The sequence below is a fragment of the Panulirus ornatus genome, chromosome 6 (assembly GCF_036320965.1).
Source record: "Panulirus ornatus isolate Po-2019 chromosome 6, ASM3632096v1, whole genome shotgun sequence".
Lineage (NCBI taxonomy): Eukaryota > Metazoa > Arthropoda > Malacostraca > Decapoda > Palinuridae > Panulirus > Panulirus ornatus.
Window position 1 is genome coordinate 47,336,431 of NC_092229.1, and position 25,000 is coordinate 47,361,430.

Sequence of the window (25,000 nt, forward strand, 5' to 3'; positions counted from 1 at the left end):
TTTGTTTGTGAATATGATTATAGCTGGAAGTATAGTATATAGCATTGCTAAACGCTATAGGCTGTGTGTTGAATATTATACTAGTCTGGAGGTCATATATCTTTGAAGTCTGCGTAGCACAGCTGTGCGACCTCGGGGTAGGATGGCCTAACCTTTGACCTGATCCTTAAGGGTCACTCCATCATACCCAAAGGTCGTACTGTTATACACAAGGATCGTACCTTCGTGCTCAAGGATCGTACCGCCGTGCTCAAGGATCGTACCGTCGTGTTCAAGGATCGTACCGTCGTGTTCAAGGATCGTACCGTCGTGCTCAAGGATCGTACCTTCGTGCTCAAGGATCGTACCGTCGTGCTCAAGGATCGTACCGTCGTGCTCAAGGATCGTACCGTCGTGCTCAAGGATCTAATGATACAGTTATGGTAGGAGAAAACTCGTGAGGGTTCAATCCGGGTCCGCGTGTGTGTGTGTGTGTGTGCTCTCATTCCCCAAGGAGAAAGGAGCGCCAGCGTGCCCGTGTCATGCTAGCTCGGGGTCTTTCGTACACCGCAGCTTCCACTGGCTTTCCCGTCACCTTCCGCTAAACAGATCCATTTTCGCCTCCCGTCCCGCGTCCCCTGGGCAGGAGACAGTGGGTACGCGGAGAACATTCCAGATCTGGGAGCTGTGCCACACTGGCTGAATTACGTAAGTGGTTACCGGGTAAGCGAACTCGCCCAGAAATTGATGATCTTGGTAGTTTTAAGGTTGCATTTCTACAGCCTTTGCCGACCCCCTACCTTGGGCGGAACTACGTGTTCATGGTGTATGAATGTATGTATGTACGTATGACAGATGGCAATTCATATGGAGTTCTGGAGTTCTGTGGTTGATTGTGAAGTTTCTGTTTGTTGTGGTAAGGTTACATCAAGTATATCCGTCTTTGAGTGGCTGGAAATCCTCCCTTTTCGTTTTTTATTTTATTTTCCAAAAGAAGGAACAGAGAAGGGGGCCAGGTGAGGATATTCCCTCAAAGGCCCAGTCCTCTGCTCTTAACGCTACCTCGCTAACGCGGGAAATGGTGAATGGTTAGAAAGAAAAAGAAAAAGATATATATATATATATATATATATATATATATATATATATATATATATATATATATATATATATATATATATTCCCCATCTATCCTTCATAGGAAGTGTACCGGAAAAATCTAAGAACGAGTTTGGCGAGCGAGTCTTCCTGCACGAGTGTGTAAACAATATGAGATCCAGTGGCAGCCTAGTATGGCCAAGACTCGATTAAAACCATGATTGGTGAAGCGCTCGGGTGGCATTCTTCCTCCTCTGTGTTTGCTGATAATGCGCGAAGATGAGGTCGGCCTGTTGATAGTCTGATGTATTGGTTGTTAAGAAGAGATGGATATACGACTCTTGTGGTAAGTGGAAATACCAATGGTTTTGTGAGCACTGATGTGGTAGGTGAATAGAAACACTGTACCTTCCCCATGGTTGATGACTATGGTAATTGTCCTCTGAAGATGTGTTAATACACGAAAGCGCTCAGCATCTCGTGTTTCCTCTTCCACACTGTTTTTTCAGCATTTGTGAAGTCATGTGTCTCGTATTTTGGGCATATATATATATATATATATATATATATATATATATATATATATATATATATATATATATATATATATCATGGTCACCTGTGAATCAGTCTAGACCATTCCATTTTTTACGCGCTTGAGAATGGAGCCCAAGCCAGGGCCACCGGGTAGAAGTAGGCGGACGGGACACACTGAAATTAGACCACAGTCTGAATTTTATCTAACGGGGAATACGCTTTAGGAATCTGTGCGTGTTAGAGGGAAGTGGGAGTCGGCATTGCCCTTAACCTGTTGCCAAAGTCCTACATAAAGGTATAAACTGTCTGGTGGCACATGTTGGAAATACATGATCTACGTTGATATTGAGCAAGTAATTTACATCATACGTTCGTCTGAACTTTGAAAAATGCCTCTTGTGTTTGGTCATCCCGCTTGAGGAAGCACGAAGAACTGATAGAGAAGGTTCAGAGGAAGGCAACAAACCTGATGCTGAAATTAAGAGAGTTTGATTATAGGGAAAGGCTAAAAGCCTCAAATATGCCCACTGTGATAGAGAAGAGTAAGGGGTGACCTGATCACGAACTTTAAATCTTTGACTTCATGACGTGAACAATGAACACTTCTTCTAAACATACAAGGATAGTACATCCTGAGGACCTAACATGAAATTAAGCAAGAGCCTTGTTAGAAAAAGATGTATAGAAGTCCTTTTTATGTTGAGGAATGATGGATGAATGGAATAAATGAGATATGATGAATGTTGATAGCATACACATACAGAAGTTTGATAGTAGAGTATGGTCGAGTGATGATGCCATACGAGTGTAGAAGTCTCTCCCTCACCCGCACAGTACACGTAGGTAATCACAGACACACACACACACACACACACACATGGCTCTTCCTGTTATCATGGTCGGCACTATTAACGGTAACGGGGAAGTTTGGTGTTATTGGGAGAACAGGTTCCCGGCTTGGGGGTCATGTCGGTCGATTAATTTGGCTGCTGGCCAGTCCGTCAGGCCCAAGCTGCTTGTGTTTGTGGTCCAGACACACCCCCCCTGGCTGTTAACATACCACCGTTTTCTGCGAGAGACTCTTGTCACGTTGTGGTAAACTATACCAACTCGGGTGTTCGTGATGACAAATGAAACAGCTATAGACCAGGCTGTTTGTGGTGGAGGAAGAGAAGAGACACTCGCAGGTGAATGTGATTGGAGTAGAAAGACTCACAGATTTTTTTTCTTTCAGATCTACAAACGTATCGTATAGCTAAGGAGGTGTGAATATTATTAGTGTACTTAAGTCTAGCATTAAATGTATGTATGGTACTGCTCTCACCCTACTCTAGTTGGTTAATCAGACTAATGTAATTAGCAAATCAAATTACTCGTGTGTTTGATAACTTTGGTTTTATTGTATATATTATTTCGTGTATTTGTTTATACTGGTCCAACGTAAATCCAGCACCTTAGCTCCAATCCCTCTTAGTCGCCTTCTGCAGCACGCAAGATATGTGTGGGTAATGTCTGCAGTCCCAAACAGTATTCGTATATTGCCCAGGAGTCATGGTCGAAAGATTTTAAATTGGCTATTTTAAAAGGCGAAATTATACTCAAGATTCGTCCTTGGTGTGCTAGAACAACACGTTAATTCGGATACAGTGTGAAGCGTTCGGTGGGACGTATTTAACACAAAACATACAATCCTTCAGCTTCATGCTTCAGTAGTGTAGGATGGTGTTTATTGAGAGAGAGAGAGAGAGAGAGAGAGAGAGAGAGAGAGAGAGAGAGAGAGAGAGAGAGAGAGAGAGAGACGTCGAAGTTAAACACTCGACAGTACTTTGGTATTTTACTCTTAATATTCATGTATGCATTTGAAAATATGTACGTATGTTTTATGAATTCTTCGCACGACACAGTGATTTTCAACTGTGGCAGATATTTACATGCGGGACACACAGCACAGGACAGGAGGGCGTACCATGTAACTTCTGCTGTAGCCTCTGGCGAAGTCGTCACCTTCATCCTCTTCAACCACTTGACCTGTTCCATGTTTTCCGCTTTTGCTTATAAATTATAGTGCAACAATCTTAGAAAACATGATTAGGAAAATTTTGCAATTACTTTAATGATTCATTTTTGCAATTAGGCCCCTAATTTGTAATTTTGGTGAAGTAAATTAACATAAGAGTAATGAGCGGGAGTGTTGAAGGGAGAAAGAAAACTTTATATAAAGTTATAGACGTAGGTTGTATGAGCAGAGAAAACGAGCGTTTTGGACATACGGCGATAATACCGCCACAAATTGTTTAGTTCAGGATGGACGAAGTTGTGTTCCGACGTTACCAAATCACTTCTCAAGACCTAATGTTAGAGTAACGTTTTAGGTAAAGTTTGTTAAGATGTACACGCGATGCATTTAATTTTACAAACACACACACACACACACACACACACACACACACACACATATATATATATATATATATATATATATATATATATATATATATATATATATATATATATATATATATATATATATAATAATAATAATAATGATAATAATAATAAGTGCTATTTAAGATATAAGAAATGTTCTTAGTCTGGTTTATCCTGACAAATTACCTTAATTTTTATAAGTTAAGGTACTCTTGATTTTTGGTTACATAAATGGATTCGTTAATATATATATATATATATATATATATATATATATATATATATATATATATATATATATATAGGAGACGCAAGGTTGGTGGAGGGATGGAGGGAGGGAGTGAGGGCCGAGGCCTGGGTGACGAGGAAGTAAGGCGGCTGACCGCAAGTGTCAGGACCCGACCCGGTCCCTGGCGGTCACTGGGTGAGGAGGTGACAACTTCATGTTTCCTCCTGACGGAGATGCTGACGGTGGTGGTGTACAGGGGAAGGAGAGGAGGGGCTGCCGGTACGTCTGGTCGTGCAGTGTGGTCACAGAAAGGAAGGTCGGTGGCGTGACGAGACCTGGCCTGTGTGTGTGTGTGTGTGTGTGAGTGTTTGAGGACGTTGACCTTCTCTGCCACCATATTCTGATGACCCAGTAGCCCCGCCACCCTCGCACGGAGGGAGGGAAGGAGGGAGTGGGGCGGCCACGGTGTACTCTGCCAGCCAACACCCAGCTCACCACACTCCGGCTACCTCCTCTCTGCCAGCTAGCGCCCCTCTCAGCGAACACACATGCTGCCTCACGGCCCCTGCGGTGTTGGCCAGGGGACTTGCACCGTACGTACGTTTACATACGCACATGTATGTATTTAAATATCTCCCACGACTTTACATACACAGTTATACCCAGCCAAACTCCATGTCCATACTCTTACCTCCTACACTCGTCCGTACTTACCCTAGTAATTTAGCTTAGCCTACGACCTGGCCACACCCATGAGCTGGTCACATTCAAGGGCTGGCCACACCCAAGGTATGGCCATACTCAAATTTTGTCTAGGGCTGGCCACACCCAAGGAGGCTTGCCACACCCAGGGAGGCTGGCCACGCTCACAGACTGGTTATATCCAGGGCTGGCCACACCGGTCAGTCGTCCCGCGGTGGGTCATTCCATACTGGGTCATCCCACACCAGATCATCCCACACCGGTCAGTCGTCCCACAGTGGGTCATTCCACACTAGGTCGGGTCCCATTGGATCGATCCCAACGTTCCTTCATCCCACAATGGGTCGTTGTACACTGGGCCATCCCATCAGGTCGTCCAATAGGAAATCATCCCACAGAGGTCGTCCCGCCAGGTCGTACCACACTGGGTCATTCCACCAGAACGTCTCAGAGCGGGTCGTCCCACACCGGGTCTTGCCCCACAAGTTCATCCCACACTGGGCCATCACGCCGGGTCGTCCCGCACTGCGTCCTGCCGCCATGTCGTTCCACACTGGGTCGTCCCGCCAGGTCGTCCCACACTAGGTCCTCCCGCCAGGTCATCCCACACTGGGTCATCCCGCCAGGTCATTCCACACTGGGTCGTCACGCCAATCCCACACTGGGTCATCGCGCCAGGTCGTCCCACATTGGGTGTGTGTTTATGTATGTATGTATGTGTGTGTGTGTGTGTGTGTGTGTGTGTGTGTGTGTGTGTGTGTGTGGTGAGGGCGGTAAGACGTGTATTACGTCCTTGTCATGACCTCTCCATGACACACAGTCGGCCATGGGAAGCCGAAGCCCCAACACAAAGAAGCTTCCCCCACACACCTCCCCCCCCCACCCTCCACCTCACCCTTGTCATTGGCCTGTCATTGAGGGAGCCATCATTACCAGTCGACCTGTGGAGCCCCCCGGGGCTATGCACCGTGACCTCGGGGCCCCCCGGCTTGGTTATGGCAGCTACCCCTGCCCCACGCCGGGCCCCTGGCGTGATGCAGGCGTCATCTGGTGTTCCACAAGGCAGACAGACAGGCATCCCCTTCCTCCTCCTCCTCCTCCTCCTTCAGGCATCTGCCCTGTACTACTTACTCCCCGGGCACTGCCCTCAAGTCTGAGCCTCCCACTCCAGCTGCTGGTCTACTCCTGCAGCAGCTCTTGGTCCTCTTGTATTAGATGATGCATATTTATTTTTTTTTCGGTTTCGATAATTGAATTCAGTTATATATCCACAACCAGGCCCCACAGACCTTTCCATAGTCTCCCCCGACCGCTTCATGTGCCCTGGTTCAGCCCGATGACGTCACCTGTAGATCACATCGCTCCAGTTCGATCTATCCCTTGTACGTCATGCACCCTCCTGCGTGGTTTCTCTCTCATCCCTGCTCCCTCCACTTCTGACATGTACAACCTCTTAGTCAACCTCTCCTCACTCATCTTCTCCATATGTCCAAACCATTTCAGCACGTCCTCTTAAGTTTTCACATGCATATTTCTCTTACTGCCACACACACCTCTCTCACATACTATGTCATTTCCTCTTCGATTAACCCTCTTCACACTACATATTGTCCTCAGAGATATCATTTCCAAAACGTGCACCCCGTTCTCTACATTTTTGTCAGAGGCCCACGCCTCGCACACATACAGCACCGACGGGACTACTATACCATCAAACATACCCAACTTTGCCCTTAAAGGCACTTCTATTTCCACACGTTCTTCAGTAGTCAAAGACCTTTGCCCCCTCACCTACTTCCGCTTCCATTGTTTTATTCGCCGCCATGTCCACTCCAAGGTATCTAAAACACTTCGCTTCCTCCGAATTCTCTTCATTCAAACTTGCACCCCAGTTAACCTTTCTCCTTTCACTTTCACACATTCTCGCAAACTCAAACACTTATATTCTGCAGTTTCTCACTTTTTGAATCTGCCACCATCACTGTGTCATCAGCAAACATTATCTGACACCGCCAAGACGCCAACGCCCCCAACAGCCTGCATATTTGCTCCTCTTTCTAAAACCCTTGCATTCACCTCCCTCACCAACCCAGCCATAAATAAAGTTAACGCATGGTGACATCACACACACACACAAGCTGCAGACCCACCATCACCTGGAACCACTTATCATCCTCTCTGCTCGCACATACTCTTCACTCTCTTCAGAAAATCAAAACCTCTCTGTTTCTAGCAGCTCTCCTCCCACATCGTATAGTCGTAACACCTCCCCACAAAAGCATCTCTTATCAACCCTTATCGCACGCTTTCTCTAGATCCATATATGCCACATACAGGTTCTACTCCTCTAAGTACTTCTCCCACACATTCTTCAAAGCAAAGTCCTGATCAACGTATTCTGTGCCACTCCTGAGGCCACATTGTTCCTCCGCAGTCTATGTGCATGTCACCTCACAGTGAATCAATACACTCTCGCATACGACTTAGCCCAGGTACACTCCGTAATTCGAACACTCGCCATTGTTCCCCCCCCCAGCCTTTATACATTGGCACTATACAGGCATTACGACAACCTAATACATGCATTTCGCCCAGGAGTGGAAGTTGGGTCACGTGAATGACATCCAGGAAGCGTTGTTCCCATTAGCCCGCGATGAGCTGAAAGCAACCCATTCCAAACCATTTTCTGTGTGATTCAGGGTCCTCCCGCTTCCATCCGACTGAGGTGAGGATGCCCTCCCACACACACACACACACACACACACACACACACACACACACACACACACACACACACGCGCGCGCGCGAGCACGGGTCCTGCGAAAGCTTTTTATCATCTCTGAGACTCTCTGGCAACGCGCGCCGCATCTCCTATATGTGTTATACGTAAATGTAAATCAGTGTAAACAGAGGATTTTACCCGACACCTGTGTCACATAAGCGCCAGGCGATAAGCCACGTAAAAAAAGGAAAAAAATAAGGCTTAATGTCCCTGACTATTGTCTATGAGTTATTTTATCGTGATACGGTTATTGGATGTCATTCTTATGACTCAGGCGTGACCCCAAGGTCCAGAGTGGTGTAAAGTGATAGCCTTTGTTCCCATGTGTACATTACATGTTCGAAGATAAGGACATTAACGCACAGATTTTTTTTTCTATCCCCCAGCACCTCCAAAGTTCGTAAATACTTTCCAAAGTAAATACTTTCCAATGTCTTTTCTTTTCCCATGTTATTAACCTCACTTTATATATATTTCAATTAAGCCCCGGCCCTGATGTCGACTTTTTTGTCCGTGTCTAAAGCCTCCGACGTAAAAGGTAAATTGCCATTAGAGTTTATTAAAATGTTCCGCAGCTCCCGCGTGTGGGCTGCCTTGCCTACCCCCAGTGAGCGGTGGGATGGAGACTTGAGGACCACGAATCACAGAGGATGGTTAGGGAGTAGTGGTTGCTTTTGAGGTCACTGTTTGGCTGGCTGGTTATTTCCCGCTTCAGCGAAGGAGCGTCCAGAATATATGATCGAGCCTTAGAGGGAGGGAGGGGAAGGGGGGATTAATTCTTGGATCCTTCCTGCTCCTTCCATACGAAAAGTAATATAGGAGGGGAGGATTTCCAGACCCCGTACTCCCATCCCATCATACTCGTCTTTTACGACACGCAAGGGAACCTTGTGCAGTCTTCTTTCTTTTTTTTTTTTTTTTTTTTTTTTTTTTTCCAAAAGAAGGAACAGAGAAGAGGGCCAGGTGAGGATATTCCCTCAAAGGCCCAGTCCTCTGTTCTTAACGCTACCTTGCTATCGCGGGAAATGGCGAATAGTATGAAAAAAAAAATATATATATATATATATATATATATATATATATATATATATATTTCTTTTTTTCTTTCATACTGTTAGCCACTTCCCGTGTTAGCGAGGTAGCGTTAAGAACAGAGGACTGGGCCTTTGAGGGAATATCCTCACCTGGCCCCTTTCTCTGTTCCTTCTTTTGGAAAATGAAAAAAAAAGGGAGGATTTCCAGCCCCCCCGCTCCCTCCACTTTTAGTCGCCTTCTACGACACGCAGGGAATACGTGGGAAGTATTCTTTCTCCCCTATCCCCAGGGATAATATATATATATATATATATATATATATATATATATATATATATATTATATATATATATATATATATATATATATATAGAGTGCAAAATAACATTAGATTGAATGTGAGTGTGAGGAGACATGGTCAACTAAAAGGAGTTGGAATATGGGGAGTCAAAACAAGGGTTTCAGTGGGACTAATGTTAGTGTAGGGTTGTTCACTTATTATATTAGTGATAGCGTTGTAAGGGCTCAGACTTATTGGAGAGGTAGTTAGGATAACGCTTGGTGTACAATGATACGACCCTTGAGCAGGACGGTACGACCCGTGGGTTATGATGGTCAAAGGCCGGGCCATTATACCTAAGAGTTGTACCATCGTGCTCAAGGGTCGTACCGTCGTGCTCAAGGGTCTTGCCGTCGTGTTCAAGGGTCGTACCGTCGTGTTCAAGGGTCTTACCTTCGTGCTCAAAGGTCGTGCTCAAGGGTCGTACTGTCGTGCTCAAGGGTCTTACCTTCGTGCTCAGTTGTCGTACCGTCGTGCTCAAGGGTCGTACCGTCGTGCTCAAGGGTCGTACCGTCGTGCTCAAAGGGTCTTACCATCGTGCTCAAAGGTCATACCGTCGTGCTCAAGAGTCGTACCATCGTGCTCAAGGGTCGTACCGTCGTACTCAAGGTTTCGTACCGTCGTGCTCAAGGGTCGTACCATCGTGCTCAAGGGTCATACCGTCGTGCTCAAGAGTCGTACCATCGTGCTCAAGGGTCGTACCGTCGTATCAAGGGTCGTACCGTCGTATCAAGGGTCGTACCGTCGTGCTTAAGAATCGCAAGATCATGCTCAAGAGGATGGCTTATAAGTCGATTTTATAAGTGTGTGTGTGTGTGTGTGTGATCATGCATCAGGCACTTATGTAAGTGCACACGAGAAGCGTTGTAAGTGACTCACTTGTGTCCTGTCGCAGGTCGAGGCTTTGGGCTCCGTCCCGTACGACCTGCGTCCCTGCTCGCTCCTGTGTGGAAGACGACAAACACAGCTGAGTTAATTCCTCTCTTCCTCAGAGAGAGAGAGAGAGAGAGAGAGAGAGAGAGAGAGAGAGAGAGAGAGAGAGAGAGAGAGAGAGAGATAGATAGATAGATAGATAGATAGATAGAGAGAGAGAGAGAGAGAGAGAGAGAGATGAGAGAGAGAGAGAGAGAGAGAGAGAGAGAGACTCTCTCTAACGTCAAAAGAAACCAGTTCTTATTCACCTTTACTTACCTTTCGGCGCTGGCCTGAGAGTGGGTGGGTGGGTGTGTGTGTGTGTGTGTGTGTGTGTGTGTGTGTGTGTGTGTGTGTGTGTGTGTGTGTGTGTGTCGGCTAGTGGCCGTGTCGACTGTGCGTTTCGGTATCAAACAGTACCTTGATGTCGGGTGATCGAACTGATCCCACCCAACCCCACGCCCACTCACCCACCCAACCACCCCACACCCACTCACCCACCTACCTAACGTCCACTCATCCCGAGGCCCGACTACTCCCCCACCCACCCACCTTCCGTTAAGCATGGCATCTACCCTCCCTCCCTCACTTAGAACTGATTAGTGCTGATTACCCGGTATTGTGGACGTTTGCTGATTACCAGCACACACTAGGAGATTCAGGTCCCCTAGTGGGGTGGTGGTGTTGTCAGCGAACGCTTTCTAGACTGGTACAGGGCCTCCCACACCCAAAGTTGATGATGCTGGTTTCGAACGTTCAGCGTCATCTGCGGGTTTCTCTCTGGCATGAGGCTGTTCAGGGGAAGAGAGTAGAGTAGAGTAGAGTAGAGTAGAGTAGAGTAGAGTAGAGTAGAGTAGAGTAGAGAGAGAGAGAGAGAGAGAGAGAGAGAGAGAGAGAGAGAGAGAGAGAGAGAGAGAGGTGGTTGTCCTTGCTATTTGTAGACAGAACCGTGGACACATAGCATGGATATTCTGGCAGGTATGAGAGGGAGGACTCCTTTAGTGGAGTGAACATTGCGAGAGGGGAAGGGGACAGTGGACACCTAAGAAAAGCAGTTTACCCTCTGTACAGTTGTAGTAACTAGCGGCGTTCCACAAGGCTAGGCTGTGGGGCCGCTGCAGTTCCAGTTGTGAATAACGTGCCAGAAGGGACTTGGATGATGCCCGAATGTGTTTATCGGATAATTTAAATCTACTGAAGAGGTAAGGAGCGTTCAAGTTTGCCGCGCTACCTATATGGAAACGTTAGATTTGGCTCCAGGTCATGACAAATGTGAGGGTGATGATCTTGAGCCCAAAGGAAAGGTCGAGGGAATTGGATGCAGTGATGTAATGCCTGGTCTTGGCTGTCATTGTGGAGGAAGTATATTACAGGAACCTACATGTAAAATCTACATGTTGACATACGTCTCCAGACTCTCACTAGATCACTCCAGTAGGAATGGGGTGTCATTTCATGTGTGGCGGGGTGGCGACGGGAATGAATAAAGGCAGCAAGTATGAATTACGTACATGTGTATGTATGTATATATCTGTGTATGTATATGTATGTAAACATTGAAAATGTATAGGTATGGATATATGCATGAGTGGACGTGTATGTATATATATGTGTATGTGTGTTGGTTGGGCCATTCTTTCTTCTGTTTCCTTGCGCTACCTCGCTGACGCGGGAGACAGCGACAAAGGATAATAAAATATAAATGAATAATAGCCAGGGTGACACGGGCAAAAGGCTGCCCCGATAATGACCACTAGAGATGAAAGGTATGATAATAGATATGAGAAAAAAAAAAAAAGATACTGAGGAAGAATTTTTTATTTTTGAAGTTTCCACGTGTTTGCCGCCCCGAGTGTTCAAGGTGGGAAGGTTACTAGGAGCAGGTGAGACAAAAGACGGAAGAGCATTCCACGGATTCAGCTGTACAGGGAGAGAAGGAATTATGGTAACGGTTCATCCTCGTATGGTTGGTCTTCTACCGTGGGAAGCAGCGGCCAGACACGTGCCTGGAGTCTCAGGTCGAAGGGCAGGGACACCTGCAGATCGCCCAGGGAAGCAGTGGCCGAAGTGATACCTGTAGAGCAGTGTGAGGGAAGTAACAATGCGGCTGACAGAAAAAGAGTAGGTTCAAGAATAGTGTAACGGGAGAGTAGTTAATAAGGCAGAAGGAGATGACAAAGGATGGAAATCCCCATCTGGAAATAGCAGAGACAAGGTTGTGGTCAGAGGAAGGTAAATAGCAGATATAAGGTTGTGGTCAGAGGAAGGTAAATAGCAGATATAAGGTTGTGGTCAGAGGAAGGTAAATAGCAGATATAAGGTTGTGGTCAGAGGAAGGTAAATAGCAGATATAAGGTTGTGGTCAGAGGAAGGTAAATAGCAGATATAAGGTTGTGGTCAGAGGAAGGTAAATAGCAGATATAAGGTTGTGGTCAGAGGAAGGTAAATAGCAGATATAAGGTTGTGGTCAGAGGAAGGTAAATAGCAGATATAAGGTTGTGGTCCGAGAAAGGTAAATAGCAGATACAAGGTTGTGGTCAGAGGAAGGTAAATAGCAGATATAAGGTTGTGGTCAGAGGAAGATAAATAGCAGATATAAGGTTGTGGTCAGAGGAAGATAAATAGCAGATATAAGGTTGTGGTCCGAGAAAGGTAAATAGCAGATACAAGGTTGTGGTCAGAGGAAGGTAAATAGCAGATATAAGGTTGTGGTCAGAGGAAGATAAATAGCAGATATAAGGTTGTGGTCCGAGGAAGGTAAATAGCAGATATAAGGTTGTGGTCCGAGGAAGGTAAATAGCAGATATAAGGTTGTGGTCAGAGGAAGGTAAATAGCAGATATAAGGTTGTGGTCAGAGGAAGGTAAATAGCAGATACAAGGTTGTGGTCAGAGGAAGGTAAATAGCAGATATAAGGTTGTGGTCCGAGGAAGGTAAATAGCAGATATAAGGATGTGGTCAGAGGGAGGTAAATAGCAGATACAAGGTTGTGGTCAGAGGAAGGTAAATAGCAGATATAAGGTTGTGGTCAGAGGGAGGTAAATAGTGCAGAGACACAGTGAAAAGGTTCCACTGGTTAAGGAAATGAGGTGGCGTGGTCTTTCCGGTCTTTAAGTCTCTTTCGATGTGGGATTATTTGTTCCAGACTGTTAAGGAGGCGAAGAGGATAGGTCCACGACTCCACTGGGAAGTCATACCGAGTCGTGCCAACCCAGTCTTTGTGGGTGTAGATTGGAATCCCCTGCGTATGGAGGATGATGGTGGCGGGGCATGGATGTGAAGAGAGAACAGCGCCTCTTGTTAGGTGTAGTCGAGCAGTTAGCGAGTTTCCCATAGCTGGTGCAGTTTGGGAGAGAGAGAGAGAGAGAGAGAGAGAGAGAGAGAGAGAGAGAGAGAGAGAGAGAGAGAGAGAGAGAGAGAGAGAGAGAACTTCCAAGATTCTGTATCGATCTGACAACATTGGATACTGAACAGCTGCCCGAAAGTGGGAAAGCATAGAACGATTGACAGGAAGACAGAACACGGAGAAACTAAGCCGTGAAAGGGCTCGTGTTGGGGAGAGCAAGTCGTGTCCAAATGATCCGGGAGGAGGAGGTGTGCTACCACCACCAACACCAGTGGATGACTGGTAGAAGCTGAGAGAAGAAGTGATCGTGGAAAAAAAAAACACAAGACGACTGAATAAGTCTTGTGACTCGAGGTAATCCAAGAGATGGAGCCCCACGAGTGTTGAACGTCGTCCCTGCTATGAACAGGTAAAGGAATGACACACACACACACACACACACACACACACACACACACACACACACACACACACAAACCCGGGAAGTATATAAACGCGTCTAGTGAGTTGACGAAGCGCTATGTCTGGACACCACACAGTGGTGACGGTGACAAGATGTGGCGCCCCTGTGTGATAGGGAGGCTCACACGTGTCCCCCTTATAACAACCACACTCCCGCTACAGCACCTGACACAATGAGTGGTCCACCACGGCTGTGGTGTGGAGTGACAAGGAGGAGGTGAAGAGCTGTCAAGGGACGCGATGCGTCAGGCAGACAAGCCGCCGCCGAAGACGCAAGATGTCAGGCAGGCAAATCGCGAAGGACGCCAGGTGCCGAGCATATACACCTACTGCCATAGAGGACAAGGAGCTAAGCAGACGAGATACATGGAGACGTGGTAACATGGAGACGTGGCATCAAGGAGACGTGACTCCCTAGAGAGTGAGTACCGTAAGCAGGCATGGTTCCGCCGCAGGAGAAACTGTATAAGAAATCATAACAGTACATCAAGCGAGTTGGATCTGGCGGTCTGTTTCAGGAGTGACCATCTGGAAGGCTTGGGGACGGGCCAGATCAAGAGGAGTGGAACTGTTGATGTCTGGAGAGATCACGATAAGATAGTGTGTGTGTGTGTGTGTGTGTGTGTGTGTGTGTGTGTGGGTCTCAGGACGTGTATGATAGTTGTATATGTCTTTATGTATGCTTATATGTGTGTAATGTCCGGTATGTGTGTATGAAGAATGAGCTTTACGGTCGTGGGGCTCGTGGGTTATCGTCACATCTATATACATTGTCCAGGTTTTTCACTTTGTTCTGTAGGAATAACATCAACTCCCTGTCTATTTCTCTTGCCCCGCAGTTCCCCCATTGTTGCTGCGGGTTTCCTTATCTCTCCTTCGGCCTTTGGTTTTGTCCAGTTGTGTCTTCTGGCTCAGCGTTGTCACTCTACTTCGAAGGGCTGGTTTATACTGGCATCATTGTGGCCTATGAAGTGGTCCTCCAGCCGCCACTCCTGTAGTAGGGGTTAGTTCCAGGAGTTCATCGTTCTCCCTGTGACTAACTCCTCATGATCCTGGCACCATTGTCGACGCGGGTCGTTGTACCTTCTCTAGCAGCTCTACAGGTTTCCTTAGATGGGGGAGATGAAGCTTGTGATGCATAATGTTACTTGTGCCCCACATAAGCTGTCAGCATCATCATCTCTCCAGTATCGCCTAAATACATGGAAGCAGTTTCGATATCTATAAAGATAAGGAGTGGTCTTCACGCCATCCTTAGCATTTGGTGAGTTATGGCCTATTGAAGACCCTAAATTCCTTATCATACGTTGGTCCACGGAGAGTAGCACTGCCTTTATGATGGTCAAGGTTTAGTCTGTGTTTACCATTCTCCGTCTTATCACTTTACTCTTGTCAAGTTGCAAATTGCAGTAGTCTGGAATGTTTTGTATCTCATTCATAAACTTGTTGTCATCCCTGAACGTATTGAAGTATTATTCCAGTCCTTGTAACAATGTAACAAGTCCTTCAAATAGATGCGAGATGATTTTTGCGGTCGTAACACCAACAGCTGAAGAACTCCACTCGTTAGGTCGGCTCTGGTATGTCTAACTTGAGTCCTTTTGCTTTCCCTTCACTTAGATAATTCCAATTCCAGTTATGTAATGTGTGCCTGTTTGTGTGGGTGCGTAAAACGAGAAGTAGTAGAATAGTTTCTTCAGTAAGAAAGATGTAAAGGTTTCTTTAAGACAGGAAAGTCAGTGGACTCTGCATTAAGACACGAAGAGAAATGGACTCTGCATTCATTAAGACATGAAGGGGAAATGGACTGTACATTAAGACATGAAGAGATATGGCCTTTGCGTTAATTAAGACGAGAATAAGAAATGGGCTCTGCATGAATTGACACAAGAAAGGGTGATGGATTCTACATCGAGACAAAGGGGGTAAGAATTTCACACAATGTCTTCATCAGAAATCTTCAACCCGAAGATCCTCTTGGACCTGAAGCACGTTCCATGTGTTTCCCAGTGAGTTCCAAAGTTCAAGACTCGAGGCTCGACAGAAGGTCCCCTTTCTCACCCAATACAGGAAGATTATCGACTGTACACTTGGTTCTCAGGGAAGCGCATTATTTTGAGCCTGAGCTCACGGAGCGGGACTCGACAATAGTAGCTCTTACGTCAGTCATTGGTAAGGGCTAGAGTAGTGTGTGATGTTGACCAGTTAAAAGGACTGCCAAGGTCAAGGTGTTTGAATTTCACCCCCCGAACCAGTCGCTTCAGGTGGGCCTGGTGGGGGCCGACCCACCAGCCGGATGACGGTGATGAACTCCAAGCCACTAGCAGAAAATGCCATAGAGGACACGGTCAGTGTAACAGGCACTGGTCAAGTGCTATAGACTGGACAACAGTGCTCTTGGAAAGGCGAGACAAACCAGTCATTGGCGGTGGGTGTCGATGCTGGCCAGATGGGGGAAGATGACGTACGTAAATGAATAAGGAGATATGTAAAGGAAATTGTATTGACGCTGTATAGTAGAGTCTCTCTCTCTCTCTCTCTCTCTCTCTCTCTCTCTCTCTCTCTCTCTCTCTCTCTCTCTCTCTCTCTCTCTCTCTCGCTCGTGTCGTCCACCATATTTACGTACGTTGCCCTCACAGTTTCGTGACCCACGACTGTATCTCTGGCGTAGGCTTTGATCATATGGTCGTTGCGACGGCTTAAGGTCCTCAAGATGACGAGAGCTTGGTGGCAGAATGTGTTTTTCCAGTAGATTCCCGTGTATTTAACCCCCTCCCCCCCATCGCCGCTGCCTTCCACTCCGTATTTTACAATAGAGGGATTGTTCATGATACTATTTGGTTCTCAGACCTTGGGAGCTTTTTCGGTAAGGTAGAATAACAGATATTTAGCGTCTGAGCCACGGAGTGGAGCAAAGTGAATGACATAAGCTTCGATAACTCGATAGTACCTCGCTTTTGGGAAACATGCGTTGGTATGCAGCCTATCACGGAGCTGGTGACCCATCTTCACCCGTGCAACGATCGTGTTCCTCTAACATCTCCTGCTTCCAAATCTCTCATTTTCGTAATCACTTCTCATCTCACGATCTTCTCTCTGATCATCCATTTCGTGTTCATAAAGCAACATCCATGGGTGACATCCCCTTCGCTCATACTCTTGCCTGGTCAGCGTTTCTGAGAGAATGGAGAATCCAATTCGTTTGACAAGGTATGTTATTGGGGTCTCGATCTCCAAGCTTCCCTCTTTTGGCTTCCCTCCTTCGCTTTCTTTTGTCTCTAACCGATCCCCTTTTTTTTTCTTCGCATTTGTTTATGGATTAACCTCGACGCCCTCTACCCTATCGACAGCGGTGTTCCTTTAGGGTTGTGTCTTGTCTCCTCCGCTGATCTTCATACTTCCCAAGGCTTTCCTTTCTATATTAGTTAACTTAGACGCACTTAAACGCTGACGACTCAACACTGGATTCATCTACTCTTTTCCGTCCATCTTCCATTCCTTTATTCGATGTAGAGAGGATTTTCCCTCAATGGAGACAGGATCATTCCTCTCTATTTAATGCTTCTAAAACCCTATTCTTTCCTCGTCTCTTTCGCATCTCCTCTGATGGCTGTATGAATCCACAACTCAATCAACATATTGGTATCATCGAAACATCAAACATTGTCTTTGAAAAAACCCCCGTGTTATACAAACAGCTGAGTCTCTCTCTCTCTCTCTCTCTCTCTCTCTCTCTCTCTCTCTCTCTCTCTCTCTCTCTCTCTCTCTCTCTCTCTCTCAAAAGAAACCGGGAGTCCCGTTCGGATGCCGTAAATTCTTCTCCTCTGGACTGTTGCTCTGGATTATACGAAGGACCGATTCGGTCGTGTGTGGAGGACTGCTGTTACATTTAGGTTGCTTCTGGCTCAACATGTTTATTTTGATAGGGTCTGGTCTCCAGCCATCTGACTTAGGAACTCCCCCTCAACCTGGCCGAAAAAGAAAAAAAAAAAAAAGTGGCGTTTGACCCGCTTGCCCAACGGTAAAGTGTTTGCTCTCTTTATCTTCCATTAGATATTACAACAGTTTCTTCTTCCGAGAACTGGCTACTTGTATGCCCCAGCTATTAGCTAGACCACGTAATACTTGGCAAGCCGCTGCGTCGCATTGTTACCATGTGGCCGTGGGGCAACTCAAGGCTAGGGGTTGGGGGAAGGGTCTATGTGATGTCTGTTTCTTTGCTTACACCGCTAAGCTTTGGAATTCTTTACATTGTCATGACTTTCAGTGCATTTGCGACCTAACGATTCTTCAGAGACGAGGTTAAAGCGCATTTCTCCAAAAATCATTCTCTTCATCTCTCTCTCTCTCTCTCTCTCTCTCTCTCTCTCTCTCTCTCTCTCTCTCTCTCTCTCTCTCTCTCTCTCTCTCTCTCTCTATTTGTGTGTGTGTGTGTGTGTGTGTGTGTGTGTGTGTGTGTGTGTGTGTGTGTATAATTTAAGGCCTGGGCTCTGTGAGGGCACTCGTCCGTGACCGGAACCTCCAACTTAAAAAAAAAAGACCAACCGGTGTACCGGTAGACATGCACCACTAACCGGTGTACCGGTAGACATGCACCCCTAACCGGTGTACCTGGTGGCACTTGCGATTCACGGCGCGTGATGATGTGCTGGAGACCAGAACATCCCAAAGGGGCAGATGTACCTGCTAGTGTGTAACGTAGGGGTTACGGGAGGATGACCAGGTTTGGTTAGGTGGTAAGAAGATGTGATTCCATGTTCCTTCCTTATGTCGAGGATGGAATTACATATCCGTGAAAGGGGATGGGAAAGTTGTGTGTGAAGGGGATGGGGTAGGGGTTATAGATGGAGAAATGGGAAGATATTAAGTTGTGTGTGAGGGGGATGGGGTTATAGATGGAGAAATGGGAAGATATTAAGTTGTGTGTGAGGGGATGGGGTTAATGAAGGAGAAATGGGAAGATATTAAGTTGTTTGTGAGGGGAATGGGGTTATAGAAGGAGAAATGGGAAGATATTAAGTTGTGTGTGAGGGGGATGGGGTGGGGTTATAGAAGGAGAAATGGGAAGATATTAAGTTGTGTGTGAGGGGGATGGGGTTATAGAAGGAGAAATGGAAAGATATTAAGTTGTGTGTGAGGGGGATGGGGTGGGGTTATAGAAGGAGAAATGGGAAGATATTAAGTTGTGTGTGAGGGGGATGGGGTTATAGAAGGAGAAATGGGAAGATATTAAGTTGTGTGTGAGGGGGATGGGGTGGGGTTATAGAAGGAGAATTGGGAAGATATTAAGTTGTGTGTGAGGGGGATGGGGTTATAGATGGAGAAATGGGAAGATATTAAGTTGTGTGTGAGGGGGATGGGGTTATAGAAGGAGAAATGAGAAGACTTTGGTTATCAAAGGCAGTGGAATTCATTGCATTTCGTCTTGCTCAAATGAGAAGTCGTGTGTAGATCGGAGTTTAAAGAGGTTGTTGTAAGTAGACGGAATATACGTAGTTAGTGTAAGATAAGATAAGATAAGGGATTTTCAAACAAGTGGAGGATTGTAGTGTAGAGTCATCTGTATACAAGTGCTTTTAGTTATCTGTCAAGGAGAGTAAAGCGTTTATGGAAAAGGAAAAAAGGGGTTAGAAGACAAGAAAAAGCCTTGAGGAACCTCTCTTTTGACATAGGATAATGGGAGAGGCTTATCCATTGACCATTAGCGAAGTAGATCAGCCAGAGAGAGAGAGAGAGAGAGAGAGAGAGAGAGAGAGAGAGAGAGAGAGAGAGAGAGAGAGAGAGAGAGAGAGAAGTGTTAAGAGGAGGAGAGCCCAAAGATGGAAGGTTGGAGATAAGAGCCTGATGCCACAGCCCCGTCAGGAGCTTTCGGTCAAGTGTGTGTGTGTGTGTGTGTGTGTGTGTGTGTGTGTGTTGTCGTCATCAGCAGTAGATGAGGAGGTTCTCTAGCCAGCCGGGCGGCCCAGGGTCGTTGGCCGCTCCCACCACCCACCGCCTCCAGCCACAGCGGTGTGGAGCGCCACACCACCAACCCCTGCCTGGGTATCCTCCGCATTGTGCATCCTCCGCCACCACAGCGACCACCACCGCTGGTTACACGATGGGTGGTGGTGTAGCCTCCGTAGGATACAGGCTACACCACGGGTGGTATAGCCTCCTCCTACCCCCCCAAAAAAACAACCCTACACAGGTTGGACCTCTTGGTACTGACTGTGGCGCCATGAACTGCTTGACATTCCAGAGTTGACGAAGTATTTTCAAGACGACAGCACTAATGTGGCCGGAGGGGTCGACCAGGCTGAATATTGATCACAGGATGGTTGTTGCCAGTAGTAGTCTGTACTGGATTAACCAGAGTGAGTATTAATCATAGGATGGGTGTCGCGCAGGGAGCAGTCTGCACTGGATTTACCAGGTTATGTATTGATCATAGGATGGTTGTCGCCGGGGGCAGAGTGCACTGGATTTAACAGACTGCGTTTTAATCATAGTATGGCTGTTGATAAGTGCGGTATGTACTGTCTTTAACAAACTGCATACCAAGGACGTACTAGGGTGAAGATTACGTTATAGCCATAGTTGATGTTCTTGCGTAATTACATTATGCTGATGGTAATTCATCTCTTGCGTAATTACATTATGCTGATGGTAATTCATCTCTTGCGTAATTACATTATGCTGATGGTAATTCATCTCTTGCGTAATTACATTATGCTGATGGTAATTCATCTCTTGCGTAATTACATTATACTGATGGTAATTCATCTCTTGCGTAATTACATTATGCTGATGGTAATTCATCTCTTGCGTAATTACATTATGCTGATGGTAATTCATCTCTTGCGTAATTACATTATGCTGATCGGTCACCCTGTACTCTTCTCTCTTCCACGGTGGACAACGTTAATGCCTTTGTAACCTTCCCGTGTCAATCATCTCTCTCTCTCTCTCTCTCTCTCTCTCTCTCTCTCTCTCTCTCTCTCTCTCTCTCTCTCTCTCTCTGTGTATTCCACGTCTCTGAATATTCATCTGTCTTGTTTATTTGTTAACTTCGCATCTCACATTTCTCCTCCGTGCTGTTTTTTCTTTCTTTTTATTTCCAGTCAGAGAGTGTACACTGAACTAGGCGATCCTGTGAAATAATTGGTGGCGTCTTGGCTCCACCAGACCAGAGTTGAACGCCGAACAAGGAATTCGGGAAATTTACGTGTTACATTATGATGATGATGATGGTGATTACATTATGATGATGATAATGGTGATTACATTATGATGATGATGATGATGGTGATTACATTATGATAATGGTGATTACATTATGATGATGATGATGATAATGGTGATTACATTATGATGATGATGATGATAATGGTGATTACATTATGATGATGATGATGGTGATTACATTATGATGATGATAATGGTGATTACATCATGATGATGATGATGATGGTGATTACATTATGATGATGATGATGGTGATTACATTATGATGATGATAATGGTGATTACATTATGATGATGGTGATTACATTATGATGATGATGATTACATTATGATGATGGTGATTACATTATGATGATGATGGTGATTACATTATGATGACGGTGATTACATTATGATGATGATGGTGATTACATTATGATGGTGATGATGATGAAAACGTTGTTAGGGATTTTTCAAAATACCCTTGAACACTATGGCACAAACCCTTGAACACGACGGTACGGTCCTTTAAACACGACGGTACGGAAACACGACGGTACAGTCCTTGGACACGACGGTAAAGTCCTTGGAACACGACGGTACAGTCCTTGGAACACGACGGTACAGTCCTTGGACACAACGGTACAGTCCTTAGAACACGACGGTACGACTCCTGAACACAAACTCAACTGACAGAGATCGTCTTGCCCCAGTTGATTTTGCCCTTAACTTTGTATAAAAAAAAAAAAAATGCCTGGGATAAATTGGTATCTGTGAAATACTCTTCAAAAGTCGACATAATTTTGAATCACTGTCAGGATCTTAGACCAGTTTAACCTACGTCTTGTATATATATATATATATATATATATATATATATTTTTTTTTTTTTTTTTTTTTTTTTTTATACTTTGTCGCTGTCTCCCGCGTTTGCGAGGTAGCGCAAGGAAACAGACGAAAGAAATGGCCCAACCCCCCCCCCCCCATACACATGTACATACACACGTCCACACACGCAAATATACATACCTACACAGCTTTCCATGGTTTACCCCAGACGCTTCACATGCCTTGCTTCAATCCACTGACAGCACGTCAACCCCTGTATACCACATGACTCCAATTCACTCTATTTCTTGCCCTCCTTTCACCCTCCTGCATGTTCAGGCCCCGATCACACAAAATCTTTTTCACTCCATCTTTCCACCTCCAATTTGGTCTCCCTCTTCTCCTCGTTCCCTCCACCTCCGACACATATATCCTCTTGGTCAATCTCTCCTCACTCATTCTCTCCATGTGCCCAAACCATTTCAAAACACCCTCTTCTGCTCTCTCAACCACGCTCATTTTATTTCCACACATCTCTCTTACCCTTACGTTACTTACTCGATCAAACCACCTCACACCACACATTGTCCTCAAACATCTCATTTCCAGCACATCCATCCTCCTGCGCACATCTCTATCCATAGCCCACGCCTCGCAACCATACAACATTGTTGGAACCACTGTTCCCTCAAACATACCCATTTTTGCTTTCCGAGATAATGTTCTCGACTTCCACACATTTTTCAAGGCTCCCAAAATTTTCGCCCCCTCCCCCACCCTATGATCCACTTCCGCTTCCATGGTTCCATCCGCTGACAGATCCACTCCCAGATATCTAAAACATATATATATATATATATATATATATATATGATGAAAGCAGTATGTTTGAATATGTACATACGTATATATGTATATGTCTGTGTATATATGTATGTATGTATACGTTGAAATGTATAGGTATGTATATGTGCGTGTGTGGGCGTTGATGTATATACATGTGTATGTGGGTGGGTTGGGCCATTCTTTCGTCTGTTTCCTTGCGTTACCTCGCTAACGCGGGAGACAACGACTAAGTATAATATATATATATATATATATATATATATATATATATATATATATATATATATATATATATATATATATATATATGCTCTTGTCATGGGCAGAAGTCCACATCAAGGCCAGGCCTGAATTGAAATATCGAGAGGGTTATGAAAGGAGAAAAAAAAAGAAGAGAAAAAGAAATGTATCCATGAATATGTCCGCTGTTAGTGGATATTTCCAGAGGAGGTGCTCTTCCAGGCAAGTGTGTGTGTGTGTGTGTGTGCCTGGAAAGTGTGGCCAGCGAGGGATGAGGGGTCTGGAAGTGACACCGGATCTGGAAAATGGTTTTGACTTGGTCAACCTTCCCCTGCTAGTGGCGCTGGACAGACTACATGTTCTATATATTTTTTTGCTGTCTCGACTTCTCCGTCTTGTGTTGTGAACTGTGTAGCGCATGGTGTGTGTGTGTGTGTGTGTGTGTGTGTGTGTGTGTGTGTGTGTGTCACTGTTATCACCAGCATTATCTTTCCCTGTTGTCAGTGTTGTTATCATGCTATTGATAACAGAGTGGTGTGTTGTTATACTCTTTGTCTTCTGCGTCTTCATATCTGTGAATGTGTGGTTATGTGTAGAGATGTGTGCGCGTGTATGTGCTGCCCTCTGCTTGTTGGTATATGTATGTTCGTCTTCGTATTCGTTTGGGCAACAGCTTTCCGTTTTCTACAAGAACATCCAACTCATCCAGTGACCTAACTATGCTGCATCCTTCCATTTTCTTCGAGGGTATTCATGTCTCCCAGTTATCTGTCTGTGCTTCAGCTCCCCATTGTCTTCTATCTATCTGTGCTTCAGCTCCCCATTGTCTTCCATCTATCTGTGTGTCAGCTCCCCATTGTCTTCCATCTATATGTGCTCCAGCTCCCCATTGTCTTCCATCTATCTGTGCTTCAGCTCCCCATTGTCTTCCGTCTATCTGTGCTCCAGCTCCCCATTGTCTTCCATCTATCTGTGCTCCAGCTCCCCGTTGTCTTCCATCGATCTGTGCTCCAGCTCCCCATTGTCTTCCATCTATCTGTGCTCCAGCTCCCCGATGTCTTCCATCTATCTGTGCTCCAGCTCCCCATTGTCTTCCATCTATCTGTGCTCCAGCTCCCCGTTGTCTTCCATCGATCTGTGCTCCAGCTCCCCATTGTCTTCCATCTATCTGTGTTCCAGCTCCCCGTTGTCTTCCATCTATCTGTGCTCCAGCTTCCCATTGTCTTCCATCTATCTGTGCTCCAGCTCCTCGTTGTCTTAGTAACCTGTCTGTCTAACATACCCAACCCCCATCCCATTTTCTTCAAGAGTCCCCAGACTCTCCCAGTTACCTACCCGTCCTACATGCCCCCCACCCATCCCTTGAGCACGGCGGCACGACCCTTGAGCACGACGGTACGACCCTTAAGCACGACAGTACGACCCTTGAGCACGACGGCACGACCCTTGAGCACGGCGGCACGACCCATGAGCACGACGGTACGACCCTTGAGCACGACGACACGACCCTTGAGCACGGCGGCACGACCCTTGAGCACGGCGGCACGACCCTTGAGCACGACGGTACGACTCTTGAGCACGACGGCACGACCCTTGATCACGACGGTACGACCCTTAAGCACGACGACACGACCATTGAGCACGACAGTACGACCCCTGAGCACGACGGTACGACCCTTGAGCGCGACGGTATGATATTTGAGCATGATCACCCTATCCTTGGGTATGATGGCCTACACACACACACACACACACATATATATATATATATATATATATATATATATATATATATATATATATATATATATATATAAGGGACAGGAAGGTGTAATTGCGTCAAGGCGTCTTCCTTGACCTGGTGGCTTGGCTATTGATAGCGTCTGATATAGTCTTACCAGCACTGCCCCCGCCTTGCCTTACCGGGACACATGTCCTTGTATTTCCCACCGACGTCAGTGGATTACGGAAGCTTTTCTCCTCGATTTATGTTATATATTAACTCAGGGGAATAATTCACACACACACACA

General features: G+C 45.8%; 2 protein-coding genes across 6 annotated transcripts in view; one reads left to right on the forward strand and one right to left on the reverse strand.

Annotated features, from left to right (window-relative positions):
• Positions 1 to 25,000, forward strand: part of LOC139749197 (DNA oxidative demethylase ALKBH2-like) — a 620,232-nt gene that overhangs the window by 109,959 nt on the left and 485,273 nt on the right. The gene's annotated exons all lie outside the window — the stretch shown is intronic.
• Positions 1 to 25,000, reverse strand: part of LOC139749191 (uncharacterized) — a 148,740-nt gene that overhangs the window by 99,011 nt on the left and 24,729 nt on the right. For both annotated transcript variants that reach the window (XM_071662864.1, XM_071662863.1), the window contains exon 2: positions 10,010 to 10,073. The gene's annotated coding sequence lies outside the window, so the exon portion shown is untranslated. The remainder of the gene's footprint in view (positions 1 to 10,009; positions 10,074 to 25,000) is intronic.